Source organism: Bicyclus anynana, chromosome 9, assembly GCF_947172395.1.
Source record: "Bicyclus anynana chromosome 9, ilBicAnyn1.1, whole genome shotgun sequence".
NCBI classification, from domain to species: domain Eukaryota; kingdom Metazoa; phylum Arthropoda; class Insecta; order Lepidoptera; family Nymphalidae; genus Bicyclus; species Bicyclus anynana.
The window spans coordinates 12154956-12171322 of NC_069091.1; the positions used below are offsets into that span (position 1 = coordinate 12154956).

The 16367-nt window shown below is 36.0% G+C and overlaps 1 protein-coding gene across 1 annotated transcript in view; it reads left to right on the forward strand.

Annotated features, from left to right (window-relative positions):
- Positions 1-1174: 1174 nt before the first annotated feature.
- The window catches only part of LOC112043958 (pyrokinin-1 receptor-like), a 43702-nt gene continuing 28509 nt past the window's right edge, over positions 1175-16367 (forward strand). Inside the window, exon 1 of the mRNA XM_024079654.2 lies at positions 1175-1324. The gene's annotated coding sequence lies outside the window, so the exon portion shown is untranslated. The remainder of the gene's footprint in view (positions 1325-16367) is intronic.

Below are 16367 nucleotides of genomic sequence, written 5' to 3' on the forward strand. Positions count from 1 at the left end.
ATTGGGAAAACGGGAGAAGTTACTCCATTTTTACAGCGATACTACTGTAAGGGCTGGATTAAGACGTCTAAGGGCGGGCGTCCGCTATTATTAAATAAAGAACATAGACATAACAGGAAGCTAACGCTATAGTTATTTTCAGTCTCTTTTCAGCACGACGATTATTCACGTTTTTCTCTTGAGACGAGTAAAGTAAGTCAATTTACTAGGTATACGGCTATAGAATAATGGTTAAAAAGTTTATTAATTCGGAGGATAACTTTATTTTTAATTATATGTATATGTACTTATACTGTTTTTATCAATAAACAAGTACTCAAAATAAAACAATTATTGATTGACTGTTATATGTACAATATAGTTAAGTGCAATTGTATCTCAATAGACACATGTACGAGTATCATTATCATACTTGGAAAGCTATAACGCGGGAGCTTTTCAGGTTATAAACATTTTTCCATAATGATGAGTAGGTACCCTATACTAATATTTATAAAGATGAAGAGTTTGTCTGTTTGTTTGTTTGCTTGAACGCGCTAATCTCAGGAACTACTGGTCCGATTTGAAAAATTCTTTAAGTGTTAGAAAGCCCATTTATCGAGGAAGGTTATATATTATCCTCTTATTCCTAAGATAATGGGACTACGCGGGTGAAACCGCGCGTCATCAGCTAATTATATATACATGTATCCTGTTTTATTATACGGCGTGGTGACTGCAGCTTGGAGAAATTAATAATAACAGGCACATTGACAGGAAAAGACCGAGGGGCCACCAACACGATGGGCTGACCAGCTGAAGGAGGATAAAGGGACGAAGTTCTACACGATAGCAGCGATGGTCACCAACAGAAACCGATGGAAGGCGTGGACCCGCAGGAGGCTGGGATCTTACCAGAACGACTATAGAGAAAGAGATCCTGTTTTAACAATAAAATAAAAATGAAAACTTGCGTAAAATTTTACTTGCGGTCGCAAGTAAACAAAATAAAACAAATATTGATTGACTGTTAAGTGTACAATATAGTTAAGTGCAATTGTATCCCAATAGACACATGTACGAGTATCATTATCATACTTGGAAAGCTATAACGCTGGAGCTTTTCAGGTAATCATTTTTCCATATAGATGAGTAGGTACCAACAACACGCGGGCGGCAGTGAGCGCCATGATTTCGCGGATGATACTCGTCTTGCTACCGCGTCTGCAGTTCACGCGTAATTTCGCAATTCTGTAAACTCGATTACCTATAAAAAACATTTGCTGTGTTACACTTAATTTTATTGTGACATTGGATTACGTAATTTGGAATACAAGTAGATGAGGTGAGAAAATTGATTATTCATTAAAGTGTAAGCAAATCGGTGAACACTAAGCATTTATTTTTGTCTCACCTTTAAATTGTTTATGTAAAAATAATTAAAAACCTAATATTTCTCTTTATTTCGATTATAGGTAGGTATTTAGCATTCATGTAGGTACATTTTAAATGGCTACATAATTATGCACAGCAATTATACGATGCAGTTAACACATGCGATTAATATACTAACTGATTGATTGGTTTAATGGAGGGAAGTAAAGAAACGTGTCTTAATCAAATATGTAGGACAAAATAAAATATCCAGGAATCCTTTAACTGCGCTAAAGTCAAACATTTGGTATCTATACTAATATTATAAAGCTGAAGAGTTTATTTGTCTGATTGAACACGCTAATCTCAGGATTTGAAAAATTCTTTCAGTGTTAGATAACCCATTTATCGAGGAAGGCTATATTCTATCCCCGTACTCCTACGGGAACGGGAACCACGCGAGTAAAACCGCGTGGCGACTACTAGTTAGAAATGAAAGCACTCATCCGTTATTTATTAGTGACACGTTGCGAATAGGTTGCCTATATAAATTGCGGCCACATTTTCCATATAAAATCTAGACAACAATGAACTAGATCAAAAGCAACTCAATAAAGTTAAATTATGCATAAAATAAGCTTTCATTTGACATATTGGACAACGACATATTAAAGTCAAGAAATTCTAGAACAGTGTTTTAAAAAACTTTCCTATCTTTCCTATCTTTATCGGTAAAGTCGTAATTTGTAATTTATATTCATAGTTTTACGTACCACGATTACCACAATAAAGGTACTTAGGAATACATAAATATAAGTCGCCGCAATGATGTTAAATACTGTTAGATGTGAAATTTTCACATCTCAATGTTAGTTGTGGTCAACAACGAACGTTATTTCAACAAATAAGACCTAAATATCATCAACAATGTAGAGTTGTGTGTTTAGGAAGTGTAAAATCTATATATACATAAATAAATAATGGAATTAAAAACAAAATTGTGCATGTATGCGCTCAGTTTTGTGGCCTATTAACAACTCTGAAACTATTAGAATGAAATCAACTGAAGCTTGGCGCGATTTGAGTTCATACTACTAAGAAGGACATAATATACTAATGTCCCGAATATATAGAATTCTTTTTATCCCGAAAAGTCCATGGTTCCAGTGGGATTTCTGGTAAACTGAGTTTTACGTGAACGAAGTCACGTGCATCCGCTTGTATATATATCTTTACTAATATTATAAAGAGGTCAAGTTTGTTGTATTGTAGGGGACAATCTCTGGATATATTGAATCAATTTGGAAAATTCTATATTTTGATATTTTATACTAGAGATAGGGGACTAGCGCATCAAATGTGCATAATTGTCTTAATTTTATTTAGTCGCTTATTAAACAACGAAAGTGATTTAATAACATAATACCTAAATAAGGTCTACAATGTCGAGTTGTGTGTTCAGGAAGTGTAAAAACTATATATGTATATAATGTTAGTAAACACAAAATTGTACATGTGTGCGCTCAATGGAGTAACAGCTATATTCGGATCACTTTTTGCAGTGATTTTGTGGGGAAGTAACATATCTATAATATAAAATATCGTTGATAGTTAAATATTATGTCTATTACGAGAACACGAACTACGCGGGTAAAACCGCGCGGCGTCAGCTAGTAAAAAGATAGATAGATAAAGTCTTTATTGCACAAAAAGTAACAAATCCATACATATGTATATTCCTAGTAGGTAGATACTTAAATATATTTAGTTTCCGGTCATCACATTCAAATTGTCTTATTCTGCAGGATCCAATTACTGCACTATTTCAGAGCAGACACTTCTTGTTAACTCTTAATTATCCTTTGGGACACCAATACAAACTCCCGCTGTTAGTACGGTTCCTTTCTTGCAACTAAGGTTTACCTTCTACAAGGCAAGCAACAAGTTAACTTACGAACTTATAGAGTGATCTCTACTAGTGAGTGATTCTCGAGTGAAAGCTCTCAAATGAAAGCGCACTGAAAGAAAATATTGATGACATAATCAAGAGTGTTCTTAGTTTCGTTAGGTCGAAAATTGGTGGTGGGAAAATTGGGATATGGAAATCCGATTGTCAAGTGAGAGTATCAATTACTACATCTCAGTCTTTACAAAAATTCTGCTAAAGAGGATTTGGCATGTGAGTTATTATTCATGCGTCCTCAAAATCGCTTCATTCTCAGCATATTTTAACAGCTTACTACAGGGCCCAGCCTTCCTCCTTATAAGTGAGGGGATATGAAACTCAGACCCACCACGCTGCTTCAATGCTGGTTGGCGGGATTAGGGCTATAATATAATGTTAAGTTAACATCTACTATAAGATACTATTAATAATGACCAGACTTTACGAGCTGTCTGAGACACGGGGTGTAACAACACCAACTTTTCAATACCAGGCTGAGAATGATTACTGAAAATGTCTTGGAAAAAAGAAAAGCTCAGTAATTATTCCATGACCCGACCCAGAATTCGAACCCAGGACCTCGTGCTCCGAAGCGCTACATAAGCTATCCTGCCTATAAAAATCTACATCTATACTAAAATATAAAGCTGAAGAGTTTGTTTGTTTGTTTGAACGCGCTAATCTTAGGAACTATTGGTCCGATTTGAAAAGAGGTCATATCCACTGGGCTATCACGGCTCAGTAGTAAAATGTAATCCACAATCTCCTTTGGTTTGAATAACCTAAAAATTCCCGTAAATTCATAGGTTCATCAAACATCTTTCTTTTTTAAGAAATCTTTACCCTTCATATAGGGCCCCCCAACTAATTTTGATACAGGGCCCCTCCAAGGCACGCTACGCCACTGTCTTCACGTTATGCACACTCAACTTCTCACAGCGCCTGGTTTATACGTCAATGTCACGGCACAGGTCACTGACATTCAACTCATATTCGCTCATTTTTCTCTCGGATTCTTTCATTAATTTCGTTCAAAACTATGTTGACGTGTGTGACGGGCCGTCAGTGAGTAAACGCAAAAATACAAAAATATCGCATTAGTGAACGCATTAGCGCTTCCTCCACGAATTTGAAATGTGTTTTCTTCACCAGAAACACATAAATATGCGAACAATAATTAATTACTTACGTTACGTGCCTACAAAAACCCCACTGAGCGCACACATGCACAATTTTGTGTTTACTTACATTATATATTTTTTATAAACAATTTTATACTTCCTGAACACACTACTCGACATGGCAAACAATATTTAGTTATTATTTGTGTTTTTGTGTAGTTTCAAAGTGAGATGTTTGGTATAGTGATTTCTTTAAAAATGAGCGGAGTTAATTACGGAATACGAAAAATTTCGACGCGTTAGTGACATATCTAATAGTATAACGACAACGTCTTTAGAGTGGAGTGTATAAAATTAATATAATTATTTTTAGCAATAGACTTTCATTCAATAATTCGTTCCCGATTTCCTTCATTGAAGGCCCTCTAGAGGTGTTGTGACGTCATCATTCAGTACGGCCATATTTGTTTGGGTTTTCGATCAACTCAACCTGGACGAACTGTACATTGCCTAGGCATTGTATAGAATACCTGAATTATACAGATTGCCAGTAACACAATACAAACTAACGTGTAGAAATTACACCATAATTTGTATTTTAAACCTAATGCAATTATTATCTACAGTGCATAAAAAGTAAATTAAATGTAGTGAGTAATTATCCAGTAAACACGACTTCAAATTTATTACATTAATTGGTTGATGAGCAAGCAATTAGATACAACTAAGTACTCGTAAGCGGCACGGCATAAACGCTACGCTGCAAAAACATTCATTACAAAGCTGAGCTGTGTTCTAGGCATTGGCATTCTTGGATAAACGCATTATTGTAATTAGTATTGCTAGACTAACAGACGCCCGCGACTTCGGAGAAAATAAGGTATTTTTTATTGTAAGATGGTCATTATCACACACGCGCCACACACATACGTGCGAAACAATCTATTAAGAATTAATTTAGATATGATCATTTAAAATCTGTTATTTCACTACGAGTATGTACTAGCTAAGGAAGAGTGGAGTCTTTAAGCACAGAAGTAGTTTGACTGATGGGAGGCTTTGGCCGTGGCTAGTTACCACCCTACCGACAAAGACGTACCGCCAAGTGATTTAGCGTTCCGGTACGACGTCGTGTAGAAACCGAAAGGGGTGTGGATTTCATCCTCCTCCTAACAAGTTAACCCGATTCTATCTTAGATTACATCATCACTTACCATCAGGTGAGATTGCAGTTAAGGGCTAACTTGTAAAGAATAAAAATAAAATAAAATAAAAATCCTAGACTAACAGACGCCCGCGACTTCGGAGAAAATAAGGTATTTTTTTTATTGTAAGATGACCATTTTCACACACACGCGCCACACACATACACACACACATGCGTGCGAAATAATCTATTATCAATTTATTATACAAAAATCAATATAAGTATCTTACTTTATTTACTTACATAAAATATATAATACTAGCGAACGTCCGTGACTTCGTCCGCGTGGAATTTAGTTTTTCGCAAATCCCTCGGGAACTATGGATTTTTCCGGGATAAAAAGTAGCCTATGTGTAAATCCATGCTATAATATATCTCAATACCAAATTTCAACTAATTCGGTTAAGTAGTCGAGGCGTGAAAGAGTAACAAACATTCATATCATCAAAATCATCAGTTTTCGCAAATCTCGGGTAACCATGGATTTTTTCGGGATAAAAAGTAGCCTATGTGTCAATCCAGAGTAAAATCCATTTCCTTTTCTTATTTTAGCCAAATCGCTTCAGTAGTAGCGGCGTTAAAGAGTAACAAGCATTCAAACATTCGCGTTTATAATATCAATAGGAGTAGGATTCAGAGTCATAGATCAGCTTTCGCCTCGTCAAAAAGCCCGCCTCTAAAAACACCTGGCCCAAAGGTGCCCATTAGGCTGGCGGCGTTGCCTCTTTGAAAAGCACTTGACAACCTTTGGAGCCAGGGTCACCAGCATAAGGGTACATAGCGGGTGGGCCGGGTGGGCCGTGCCCACCCTAAAATGGACCTGTGCCCCCCAATAATAGACTTGATGTCGTGGGCCAGGCCCAACCTAGAAAATAATCCTAGATACGCTAATGTTCGCCAGCGCGCATATCGTGGCCCCTGTCCTTTAAGCGCCGATATATGTCCACCAAGAAATAATTTAGTAATGTTCATTTAAAATCTGTTATTTCACTACGCATATGTACTAGCTATGGAAGAGCGGAGTATTCAAGCACAGAGGTAGTTTATACACTCCTAAAAGAAGGCTCCAAACTCACATGTATTTAAGTCATTTTAGAAACTTAAATAAACGATTTTTTTTTATTTTAAGGTTCCGTAGTTCACAGTCCCTTACAGTTTCTCCATGTCTGCCTGTTCGTCTGTCCGTCTGTTCGCGGTTTAGCGCAGAGATTATTGCTACTGGAAAGCTGTAAATTAACATGAGCATGTAACAATGTACATTAAGCCCTCATTCGCACGAGAGCCTTTTTAACGTCCGTTAAAAAAGCGTTCAAATATAGTATGGAGTTAAATGAAAAAAAAGTCTATTTCCAACGCCCAACACTGAAAATGCAGCACTGCTCGAAAAAAAGCTTCGTGTTTTAAAAACGTTGTCGTGGGAACGTATATTTGGGAATGCGTTTGCTGTATTTTAACGCTTTTTTAAGGTCCGGTCTCGTGCGAATGGGGGCTAAAAATGGAAACAAAGTCGTAAAATAAAATTTCGAGCAATATTTTTTTAGGGTCCACCCCCTTTACATGTAGTCCCTACATGTAAGTCGGTATATTTTTTTTACTCGTATATATGTGGGGTATCGTTGAATAGGTCTTTGAATATTTTTCGATTTTGAGATCCGTTTGTAAAATATTAAGCTATTAAGAGCTAATTTTTGTTAGAGTCAAGTGTCCCCACCCTCAACCGGCTAAATGGTTGGATACGTGAAAAAGTTCACTAAAGTAGAATATATAATGAAATTATAAGAAAAACTATAACAATTAAATCGCAATTGGTATTTAAAGAGTAGGTAATATCTATTTAATAACCCCTATTATGCAACCCTTTTATAATCTATTATTATCCGTCCATAGAAAATCCGGTTCCATAGTAGGTTTCTATCATCGATATAAATTGTTAGATGGACATATTAAAAAACGCACAATTTTATGTCATTACCCAAAGACGTGCACGCACATCTTATCTTAGTACGTAACAAGCGCATGCTGTGAGTGGACGTGAACTTAAAAAATATTTACTGTTTTTTCTTATTTTAATTCCTTAATTATGCCTTTGTGTTCATTTTGGAAGTGTAAAAACACAAGCCACATCATGAATAAAGAGAAATGTGTTACGAATGATGACGTAATCAATATTCGAAACCAATGACAATTCCGCGACGCTTTGAGACCCATCTAACGATCTACGATCGATGGTTTCTATTATATTTTTATTTAAGTACTTTGATATAGTTGCACATCGATACTCTGGAATGCCTCTAAGAGGAAGTAGCCGATGTAATAGTGCAGGTAATTTGTTGTTTACTAATTATTACTTAAACCGGTTTGCGCTAGGGTTGCCAGTACTATATACTATTGTACTTAATTCGGGTCTGCGTACTATACAGTAAAATGTCTTTATTCGCAGGATATAAGTTCCGTAAATGTGCCGCGAATATGAAATGATAATTTATATGGAATTATATATGAGATACATTTCTAGGCGGCAAAAAAAATGGCAATACAATTGATTAGTTATTTATTCAGACCTAGGCAAGACTTTAAAGTGTTTGTGTGGTGGTTTTTAGAAGCTTATTCATTTCAGACTGGTATGAATACCAGTGGCTTGCAACTTGCCACTTAAAAATAACAGTTCGTTTCATAGATGAATCAATTTTCATAAAAAATCACAACAATCGTTTGTCATTCTTACCTTCATTTTGCTATACGAATACGACCTATTCGATTCGCGATTCAGACAATATTTGCAGTCAAAACTGGTTGAAAATGCATATTTTATGCAGTCCGCGATTACAGATTTGTAGCCCCAAATAAAGGAATTAAGTTGCGGGGCGTTACCGTTTGTTAGAGTATAATATACCTATTATATTCGAGGAAGACTATATATTATCCCCGTATTCCTACGGGAACAGGAACCACTCGGGTGAAAACACGCGGCGTAGTATACTGAGAAACACTAACCTTCGACACTCCCTTGGGTAATAACATATCGGCGTTAAAAAAATTAATTAACAAAAATGCGAATGAATTATTAAAGTGCTCATCAGTATAATACCAAAGCTAGGGCTAGTTATACTTTTGTTTGGTATATTTTTTTTTTTTATTCTTTACAAGTTAGCCCTTGACTACAATCTCATCTGATGGTAAGTGATGATGCAATATAAGATGGAAGCGGGTTAACTTGTTAGGAGGAGGATGAAAATCCACACTCCTTTCGGTTTCTACACGGCATCGTACCCGAACGCTAAATCGCTTGGCGGTACGTCTTTGCCGGTAGGATGGTAACTAGCCACGGCCGAAGCCTCCCACCAGCCAGACCTGGATAAATTAAGAAAATCTCAATCTGCCCAGCCGGGGATCAAACCCAGGACCTCCGTCTTGTAAATCCACCGCGCATACCACTGCGTAACGAAGGCCGTCAAATCAAAATATGTTTGGTAATTTGGAGAGAAACTTTAACTTTATGTCTCATGGAATTTCGTTCAGTAGAAACAATTAATGTTTTGGCCGAATTAAATTTAGATTTGTCCTAGACGGAAATATATGACTCGAATTTCACGTATAATAAGTATGTATAATATATTATTTATGTGATATTTTATGAGACCAAGTTTAGTTTGAAGCAATATACCTAATGTTATATACGTCTCTGTTTCATAAAAACGTATTACAAACAGCCTATGGTTTTAACAGCGGCCTAAAGATGAAAAAATATTTTCATTCAGTACAACTAAGCCTTCTTCGATAAATGGGCTATCTAACACTGAAAGAATTTTTCGATTCGGAGCAGTAGTTCCTGAGATTAGCGCGTTCAAACAAATAAACAACACAATATTAGTTGATAGATATATATACAGGGTGTAAATAGAAAGATATTCTCACCAGTATAAGTGACTTCAAGGCCTATTAAAATATTTTAGCCTATGCGGCTGCCGATTGTAAGTCCAGGTTCAATCCCGGGTCAGGTTTCGAAATATTGAGGATTACTTTCTTTTAAGAAATTAGAAGTAGGTAGTGGGGAAGAAATAGAAGACTTAAGCCGTGTTGGTCCCAAAAATTATTGTTGAAATTTGATTTTAATCAAATCAAGTGAAGTTATCACTCTAAGTCAGCTAACCCTCATTGAAACAGCGTTGTGGGCAAGCTCCAAGATCGACTAGACTATTTTGAGTATTTTACGCCTCCGTGGCATAGAATAGTCAAAAGACTAATCCCCGGCTGGGCCGATTGAGGTTTTCTTAATTGGTCCAGGTCTATCCTACCCTACCGACAAAGACGTACCGAGAAGCGATTGAGCGCTCCGGTACGATGTCTGGTAGAATCCGAAAGGTGTCCACAATCTATATGGTTGTGGACAAAGAAAGTATCCACCTCAGCACGATGCCACACCGAGCTGTGACGCTGGTTTTCAGTGTGCCTAGAGTTATCAATATTTTCATACTGTTACTATCGCGTTAACGTAAACGCGAATCTATATGGAATTGAAACAGTTGTGCAGTAGTGCCACTAGATGGCGCTGTTTCAATTCTTTAGCGTTTGCGTTAACGCGATCGTCACAGTATAAAACTGCCACTAGGCTCTCTGGTGAAACCTTGTGTGTTCACGGACGTGTCTACGACTATGGTTAACTTGAAACTTACAACAAACAAAATCTCTAATGTTAACAATATTTATTCAACTAAACTACTACTTGCTACAACCACTACTATAAGTACCTAGGTACTAATGCCACTTTCAACGTAATTTTATAAGCCCCTTTACGTAAAATGAGTATAATTATTTAATTTCTAAAACGGAAATACGATAAACTATGTAGTGACTCATTATATGAATAGTACACAGAAATACATAATATAATAACCCTACATACCCATTTTGTTCGTGACTATGAGTGCGATACAGGTCCTTCTATAATTGGTCTGAGTAAAAACCTGTTTACGTAGGCACGTGTGCACGTGAATTACATTTTGCCGATAGCTTGTACATAATGTTTTCTGTGCCGGTAGACTTAATAAGTACTCCGTAATGTCCGTAGTCCGTAGTTGTGACCTGCAATATAATGCAATAATAGATACCGTAATAGTCATAAGGTTATTTAACGATTTTTACACAAATCATGAGAGACAAAGTAACGCTTATATTAGCTTCACTTGTAAATATGTATTGTAATGTATGTAAGAAAATCATGGAATCTTAATCTGACCCCCTTCCCCGTCTATAATTAGGATGAAATTTTGCATACGATCTAAGTTCTGATGACAATACATGACTAGCTAAGAAACAAATCCAATATAGCGGCCTCCCCAAGATGGCGGAGTGACTGTTTGAAATCCACCCCCATGATATGGATATCAAAGGAATAGGTTTGCTGTCAGGAATACGAAAAAAATAGTCACGTGACTTAAATCCAATATGGCGGACGTCCAAGATGGCGGACAGGCTATTTGAAATTCACCCCCATAATATGGGTATCAAAAGTGTTTTTTAATTTTTTAATTTATTCATGTTATTTATGTTGAATATTTATTTATATTGCCTTTTTTACGCTGTATATTTATAAACCAAATTCCTAATACAGTTTCCTTGTAGAAACCGAAATTGGATGTGGATTATCGTGCTTCTCCTGACAAATTAGCACACTTCCATCTTAGATTGCATAATCACTTACCATCAGGTGAGTAGTCAAGGGCTAACTTGTAAAGAATAAAAAAAATCTTAGATTTCATCATCACTTACTTACCATCAGGTGAGATTGTAGTCAAGGGCTAACTTGTAAAAAATGAAAAAAAATGTCTTTCCCGGATAGTTGGAGGGTTGGAGTTGGGTCAAAAAAATAATAAAAATAAACATAATTAAACAATATTTATTTCATATAATTAAAATAAATTAACATTATTAAATACACGATTGTAAAATAATAATAGTAAAAAGCCCCTTCAACTTAACAAAACATCGAGAATGACAACAAAATTATTATAAAGATTTCTAGATATTTCTATTTCCAGAGTTTCTAGCTTTGCATCAGGACAGAACTTTCCATTCGATTTCTGGAATTATTTCTTATGTTTTGGATATATCACCACAAATGTTTGAATCCTAGGAATTTCCTCTTCTTTTGCTTTTTTCCTGGGCCTTTTCCGCAGTTGGCCACTAAAGGTTGGCCGTTGTTGCTTCGCGTACTCATTGATATTTGAACGTTCGTTCGTTATCAACCCATATTCGGTTAATGATGAGCTCTGGACTCGAGCACAAACCTAATTCGATCAAAAATTAATTATAATTGTTATTGAATGAATGTATTTGGTACAATTCCGATAGCAATTGCAATTGTATCTATAGATTTCCTAGGAAATCTCTGTTACATAATTTATTTCATACATTTCTGGACTATTTTATGAATTATATCCATTTCCGTTCACAGATATAAAAATAACTTTCTGCGCCTACACTATCATTTAAAAAAAATATCTTGCTCGTACTGCCACGTGTATGAATCCGTCAAAGTACTCGTATTTTGTTTCACAGTCAACACATGTCATGTCTGGCAGCAAAAATTTAAATGCAAACAAAAAAAAATCGGATCGGTATGTCTGCACACGTTTGTAAATCTTTTCACTATTCCCAACTACCTAAACTGTCTATCACTGTGGAAAAACGAAAATTTTTACACTGTGTAAAATGGGTGTTTTGTTAGTAAATTGGATATTATTATCAGCCCATATTCGGCTCACTGCTGAGCTTGAGTGTCCTCTCAGATTAAAAGGGGTTGTGCCAATAGTCTACCACGCTGGCCCAATGCGGATTGGCAGACTTCACACACGCAGAGAATTAAGAAAATTCTCTGGTATGCAGGTTTCCTCACGATGTTTTTCCTTCACCGTTTGAGACACGTTATGTTTAATTTCTTAAAATGCACTCAACTGAAAAGTTGGTTACATGCCCCGAACCGGATTCAAACCCACACTCTCCGGAATCGGAGGCAGAGGTCATGTCCACTAGGCTATCACTTCTCTTACTACATGCAAATGATTAAAATTCCGTGAAACAGATTTTTTTTCCGATTTCTCCATTTTATCTTAGCAATATTAGCATGTTTTTCCACGACATTCATTTTAAATTGAAATTTTTAATTCGTGACATCTAATGAATCCCTATTTCGTTTAGTCACGCTATAACCTCAGAATACTATAACTTGAGAACGACTTTTACAATTCATCTTTTTTATTTTTTCCAATACTTACTTGCAGAAGATTCTTACGAAACGAGAAGTTTAAATTAAGAAAGTTTTTTTAATTAGGAAAGTTAAGGATTTTTTTCTGTAACTCTACAGAAAAAAATCCTGACTATTTTACAATTAACGTAAATTGGAGACGGACGGCAGAGTTTCTCAGCAACAACAAAACAACAAAGCCTAAAAATGAACATGAGTGAGGCATTCATTAGTCAGACCATGTGTAATGCTTATGTAGGTACCACTTTACCCAGTTATTGTTGAGGAATGTGCTCTCAAAATTGTAGACAAGTATACAATATACATCTACCTAGCCTACCTAATCTATAGGACACACAGTCCTGTTAATAGGTAGGTCCAATTTCGAGAAAGAGATGAACCGTCAAATCCAGCTCAACTGGGCAGCGTTCGGGAAACTCCTCGACATCTTTACAACCAAAATTTCTCAGTATCTGAAGACGAAAGTTTTCGGAGAGTGTGTGTTGCCAGTGATGACTTGGATCCAAGACAGCCGAGACTTGGCCGATAACTGCGACCCTCATAAAAAAGCTCAAAGTCACTCCTCGCCTATCCCAAGTAACCCATAAAGAATTACACAACAAGAAATGTGGACGGCCCCAATGCCAATAGCATACTGAAGCCCCGCTACCCCTCTCTAACTCCCTACTCTTTACGGAAACAAGTCACGCCACCTATCATCAGCACAAGCCAACACGAGGTAGAGCGACGTCATATCCGTTTCAGACTACTATTTTCTACAATACATATATATTACACGAGATATACATATATATCTCGTGATCCGAAGCCACTTATGCTAACCACTAAACTAACAAGATAATTATATTATTACTTAAGTACTACATTATCTAGAAGCTTTATTTAATAAGATAAATTGGGTTTATAACGATGCTAATAATGTTGATAAAGCCGTAGGACGCAGCTAGTCATTAAATTATAATATGACAATAACACAAATGAACCCACAATGTATCCCTGCGAGACACTCATTAATAAAATGAACTCTCCGTTTAGAATAATGTACCTATTTTATGTGCCGTATGTTTCACTAAGAACTGAAAGTTAATTAGCGTATTCTTTATATTTTCCTCAGGATTAAAATAATATATATGAAACTAAATTTTATTAAACGCACGCAACTGAAAAGTTAGAGGTGCATGCTCCGGACTGGATTCGAACCCACACCCTCCGGAATCGAAGGCAGAGGTCATATCCTAAAAGAGGAAAAAACATACACACTTACACACAAACTTTCGCCTTTATAATATTAGTAGGATAGGATTGCAAACTTATACGAGTATGTACCAACAGTTATTTACACTGGTTTCCGCCATGATAATTTTCTCGCGTTTGACATTTTTTTTCACTAATGGCCCTTAAATATGGCGTGCAAATAAAACTCGTCGCCAGAAGTTTATGTTCCTGCATAAATGAACGATGATTTTTTCTTTATGAGTATTACTGTTGCTATATAAAATTTACACGTGGCAGTTTTTTTTTCTTTCCGTATATTTGTTTGCTGTTGTTTTTTTTAAGTTGGCCCTTGACTACAAACTCATCTTATAAGCGATGATGCAATCTAAGATGGAAGCAGGTTAACTTGTTAAGAGGAGGTTGAAACCCACACCCGTTTTCCGTGTTGGGTAGACCCCCTACTTACCTGATATTGATTTCTTGTAAATTTCTAACTGTAGTGAAATTCAGTGTTAAAAACTTAAGTAAAGGTTTTCTTTTCTCAGGTTTTTACAAGTTCAAAATGTATTGCGACCACAAAGCGGATACCAACATCCTACTACAACTTACACAATGTTATAAACATATATAATATTTTTTTACTTCATAAGTACTTTTATAAATAATGTATATGTTTTGATATTATAAGATAGTATGATGTAAGTAAATAGGTACTATCAGTGTATGTATTGAATCCACTATAGTGGACCCCCATTTTCATTTCATGGACGTCCAAATTTTTTTTCGCTGACGTAGACTTGCAGGGGTCGATATAGACTACTTTGGGAATCACTGGTCTAGCCCTTTAGTGGGCATTTAAAAAAGCTGATAAGGATGATATTTGTACACGCTTAGTCGGTTAATTTTCCTTGTTTTTGTGTATAACTGTCTCGTTTGTCTAGACTTTAGAGTATACATACACAGTCTAGACGTTTGTTGTTTGGCTCGCCGACCACGAATTCGTGCCTATAAGATCAGAAAATTACAAAATTATTTATATAAACAAACTAGCGGACGCCCGCGTCTTCTTTTCAGGATGAAAAATGTGTTAATCCAGTAATCTAATCTAATTAATCCAATAAATAATTATTTGTATATATATATCGACGACGCTAACCTAATAACAACCGCCCCTGTAGCCAAGTGGCATGTCGATTCTCTTTCTACTATCGCAAACGCTCCGAAAACTAGATAAATGTATGGGAATGACATTTGCTATCGACAGGTCACGTAATCAGGATCTGTCATTCCCAATCGTCGTGTCACTTGGCTAAAGGGACCGAATCGCTTCCAGTTGTCTTGCCCTCTATAATGGTTTGAAGCACGGATTGAAGAAGTAAAAGCGTTAGCTTTTAGCGTTTTCTGTTCGGCGGTTAAAATTCAAATCAAAACTAAAATCTGACATGGTATAAACGGTACGATATATAAAAAGAATTATCCTTTTCCAAAAAAAAGAATTATCTAAGTCGGACCATTCAGTAAAAAGTTATCCGTATTCACACATAAAAAAATATACGCGCCGAATTGATAACCTTCTAGCCGTTTTTTTTTTGTCGGTTGCTATAGTAAATACGGCTAAGCCTCGCTCGATTATGTTTTCATATTTTTTGCTGCTCAAAGCTTAAAAGCTTCAAAGCTCGCCCAAACCACCCCCGAAGCTCATTGTACACATAAAAGATACTACCTACAGCTTAAACATAATTATATGATTTCGTTCAAGTTATTATTTCTGCATGCTCAAATTGCTACGACACTAATTGTTTTGCTGTGCCTGTATCCACTTGATTACTTAATTGCTGGCATACTTTTCTGATGATATATATGATGATATACGTAAATGCTCATAGAAGTAGCACATCTTACTCTTTGCCAAATAACTCTACAGGCTCCAGAAGCTGCTATTATATTGTTATGTGAAATAAATACCAAATCCCTAAAGGCAAGCGACTTTTTTTACTTTACAAGAAAGTGTCTGGCGATATTGTGGTAATAACGTGGACTATAATACTACAGCCCTACTTTATTCAATTCAATCAGAATTTTCATTAATTTAAGAACAAATTATTGGGTGTGAAATTACTAGCAATTTATACCCTCATTTTTAACTTGGTACACATCGAGTAGGGCTGTAATAATAGATGAAATAATTAATGCAGAAGATGCATGTAGAATTGTAGCCATGGCTGGGCAGTATTTTAATTACGAGTACCTACTTGAAATAGA